Source organism: Stylophora pistillata, chromosome 9, assembly GCF_964205215.1.
Source record: "Stylophora pistillata chromosome 9, jaStyPist1.2, whole genome shotgun sequence".
In the NCBI taxonomy this organism is placed as follows: domain Eukaryota; kingdom Metazoa; phylum Cnidaria; class Anthozoa; order Scleractinia; family Pocilloporidae; genus Stylophora; species Stylophora pistillata.
In genome coordinates this window covers 28,761,961-28,766,579 of record NC_142527.1, presented here as the reverse complement: position 1 = coordinate 28,766,579, position 4,619 = coordinate 28,761,961, and positions in this window count along the sequence as shown.

Below are 4,619 nucleotides of genomic sequence, written 5' to 3'. Positions count from 1 at the left end.
AGATATTTTCAATCCGATCAGTGACAAAGTAATCAAAAAACCATTATGATATTGATTTTGTGGTTTTCAGGGGAATTCAAATTGATTCCTTAATTTGGTCGGCGAGTGGTTTTAACAAGCCACTGATAAATGCATCGTTTTAACAACAAGAAATAGGCGTTGTATCTCATCCAACGAAATCCTTGTGAAAATTAGAAAATCCCAATAAGTGAGCTTTTGCCTCCTCAGTAAATAGGGCTGAAAAAATCATTGATTAGGTTTTGAAAGTGACTGAGTATATGTCCTTCCACTTTGGCATAAAAATCTTGGCTATGGTTAAAAATAAATGAATACATGGTTTATTAATACCTTCTCTCAACGATTAATTAGTTTTTAATTGACGAGTGTAGGCTAGGTGTTGGTGTTCTATACTAGAGATTGTGAATAATTAAACGAAAAAAAAAAAGAACTAAGTCAGTCACACGACGCTATCGACTTTGTGATTTTCAAAACAAAAAAAATTCCTTCCAAAATTTACAGCCAAATTTACAGACGAATCCAACACGCCACCGACAAATCAGCGGCGTATAATTACCGGAGGTAGACAATAATTGCAAGATAAGAAAATGATAAAAACCTTTTCATTCCAACTAACGAACCCTCATTAGAAGCTCTTAACAATCCAAATCTGATGAAATAATCTGTTCAACATTTTTCCAGAGATTTTGTATTTCCCATTTCTAACTTTATTTAGCTTGAGGATCCTACGCATCCTAAACGGCCTTCAATAACTGCACAAAATGACCGTAGCACCTCAAAGCGACCTGTCAATTTTGATTTAGCAATTTCCAAAATCAAGCGAATTCGTCCCTAAATTACCTAGCGGGCGAATCCAACATGCCACTGACGAATGCATACAATTACGGACGGTCGAAACCGTTTGAAACTCAAGAAAGGGACTTCTCCAGTATTCCAAACGACGAACCTCATACGGGAGATGCACATCGATTATAGGCCTTTCCGATTTTAGAAAATTTATTGATAAAGTCATAGACTAAACTTGTCTAAGTGACTAAACATTCCTCCATTTTAAAGTTGAATGGATAGTTGTTCATTGATGTCTCGACTGCAGTTGAAAGAACTGAATCAATCATCTATGTTGTGTCGTGATAGATAATTGTCGAAAGGAATGATAACATCTTGACTATCAGAATATTGTTTTTCCAGACTAACTTCTCTCATTTCTTGGTTTCGGTTTTAATTTCTACCCCAAATCAACTCTGACATCCATTTTTAATATAATATTTTGCAGGGCAGGATTTACTTCCATGGTATATAAGTGATATTTAATTGGCTGGCGAAACTGTCACGTTGGTGGTGGTGTTCCGGAAGGGAGGTTTTGTCGTTGTTCAGTGGAAGGTTTATGGATCCTTGAACACCTCCCCTTTAGACAGCTGTATTTAAAGGTTTGAATAGGGACATCCAGTACGCATGACTGCCTGTAGCAATCACAAGGCAACTCCAGATCTTCACATTTTTCGACAGAGAAGTGCCAGTACAATGTCTAAATTTTGTTGACGGTTGGTTCCAACATGCCATCTGTAGTCAACTCACAGTGTAAGAAGTGCTCACCTTAACAAAGACCTCTCAAGCTTTGTCTTTTTTTAATTGCTCACCTTAAATGCTCACCTTAACAATGACCTCTAAAGCTTTGTAATTTTTTTTTTTTTAATTTCAAGCCGATCGGAGAAATAGTATTTTACAAATAATACTGGCCTTGTTCTTCCCAAATCTAAGAAAATTTCATTCTTAAATCAAATTAGCTGGCTTATCCAACATTCCACTGATAATTGAAATGCATCATGATAATCACCGAAGGTAGAAAACAATTGAAAACATGAAAGAGGTATTTTATTCCAACTGACGAGCCTCTTATGGGAAGTACGTGGTAATCAAAAGTTCATCCGACTTTAGCAAATACGGCTGATAAATTCATATAGTAATTTTTTCTAGCGACTAAACATTTCCCCCTTTTAGAATTTAATTCTTGGTCATGATTTCATGGGTAGTTGCTTTATTGATATCAGTTGGAAAGAACTTAATCAATCAATTGTGCTGTGTTGAACAGAATCTGCGTGGTAGCTCAGTTACGTATGTTAGTACTTTCATTAGCGTTTTAAATTTCGTTGTTGCCGAGTCGTTCCCGCCGTTTTTTTTTTTTTTTTTTTTGACGGAAATTGATTGTCTTAGCTCTCTAAATTCTGGTCTCCTTGACTCATTTTGTTAATTTTTTGCTTTCGGGTTATTCGAAGACAGTTTTTTAACCTGAATAAAGGCTGATAGTTTCGAAAGAAACTGTTTGGGGCTGCGTCGGTGGGAGTAACGAAATAATTTGGATTTATCAACAAAGTTGAAATGGTAAATTGGCCACCGTCGTCGGAGCGAATGACGAAGGGCTAACGCTCGAAACGTCAGCTTTTGTAATCATTACGGTGGCCAATTTACCATTTCAACTTTGTTGATATATCCAAGTTTTTTAACCTGCCTGTTTAACTTAAAAATATGCTTTTACAACATTGTTTTGAGGCTTGTTTAGAGTTATCATCGTTTGTTCTCTTTTAATTGATGTCGGGGATTTCTAACGGCCACGTACGCTGGTACACTCAACAATCTAGAGGACTCTATACTTTTCTATTTCTGACGGTTCTTACAATCCAACGATCTGACTACAATCACGTTCACGATCAGACGAACTAAGTAACAATCCTACGTTTTACAGACGTTTTCTGCCACACTAGGCAGTAATTTTCCAGGAATCACGTGTACGAGTTCACAATGATGTAACGCACCTAAATTAAGTTATTATTACAAAATATCACGTTCTTTCTTTCTCCTTATTTGGTTCAGTAAACACACTACGGACTTCGATCATGGATTGCGAGATATCGAGACTATTCTCATACGTTACAAGGTTCATTCACCTTTAGTTCCTACCTTCTATACGACTCTTGTGATGTTTGCTTAGGAGGTTAAAGCTTAGGTTTAATTTTTATTTATCTATTTTTTTTTTCTTTTATTGGTTCCGATTGTTTCAGTTTTATTTCAACGTTTTTTTTTAATGGTATTGTTTCGATTGTTCCCATATCGGGAAGGAAAACAAATTCTATAAGTGCAAGTGGAAGTAAATAGTTGTCAAATATTGTTCTCAATGATTGACTGGCCTCAGACGTAAAATGAACTAAGGGATTCCTTCACTCAGAATTTCTCATTTTTCCCTGGAAATCACTCATTTCGTATTTCGGGTTTGTACCTATGCCTTCCCGGTTGAGAAATGGACTCGACCAAAACAGAAACACGCAAATTTAAGGTACTCGGTACTTAGGGTCTTCTAATGGGCCTAACGACTGAAGATCTGATTTGAATTAATCGTGAAATTTCTCAGGTAACTCCATCCTCGGAGACCCAGGGGCTGTGAGTCGATTTCAAGTTAAGGGCAAAAGAGCCCCTGGGGACATTGTCTTACAAGACTAGTTCCAAACGGTCGCACTCGTTCTGGCATCTGATTGGTGCCAGAAAATCTTTGTGTTTTTCTGCCCAATCAGAGTGAAGTGTGCTTTGGAGTCCTTTCGCGTGTTTTAACACGCACATATACAACAAGCTCTGTTGCTCGCTATGTTTGTTTGGGCCGTGCAACGAAGCTTTGCCCGAGGTGAAAAGTTTCAGTCTCAGCACACAATGTAAGAGAAATCGATCAGATTGTCCGCGAAATCTTACCGGAAAATTATACTGAATACTTTCGCAGGTATCACAAGAGAGCGTGTTTAAAAGTTCGCGGGGTTCGTGTAAAACATGATGGTTGCAGGCATTGATATGTCGCTTTAAACGTTAGATGAGATGTAAGCCTAAATCTTTCAAGATTTTTGTAACAATTTGTTGTGACTGAAACTTTTCCAATCCCGTGAAGTTATCTCGTCGCACGGGCCACGCAGGTATGTCAAGCAACTGGCGCTTACGCTAACGTAACTTTCTGTGCGCGCCAAATTCTAATCGTTGCTTTGTAGTAAAGTCTTTCGCAATATGGCCAAGGTTGTAGAGAACGTTAAGTACGTGGACGACCTCCAGCAAGCGCTTAAAGAAAACTTAGCTGTGTTTCCGATTAGCTAATTAAAATCTTAACCAAAACTAATCATCGAGAACATCGTGGAAAGGAGATGTGTTTCGGACAGTTACCGAAGGGGTTTGGAAAAACTTTAATCTTTCAGCTGCTGTGTACAGTGTTCAAATTCTTGAGCTCGAAAGGCCACGGATTCTCTTCTAGTCCCTTGGTCATTGTCATTTCACCTCATTTGTCGATTGTTGAAGACCAAGTTAAATACCTTTGATCATTGGGAATCGATGCTGCTTTCATTGGGGAAAACAAAACCAAAGAACAAGAAATATTAGATGGAAAGGGCGGGCTTCCTTTATTGTAAATGTCAGCTTAGTATAGGGTTATCTACCCACATCTAATAAACAAAAGTTTCCACGTTTAGCTTTTTTTTTTTTTCAAGCGAAGATTACATTAGATTTTGGCCGGGCGTGCACAAAAAGTTGCGTAAGCGCCAGTTGATCGACATACCTGCGTGGCCCGTGCGACGAAA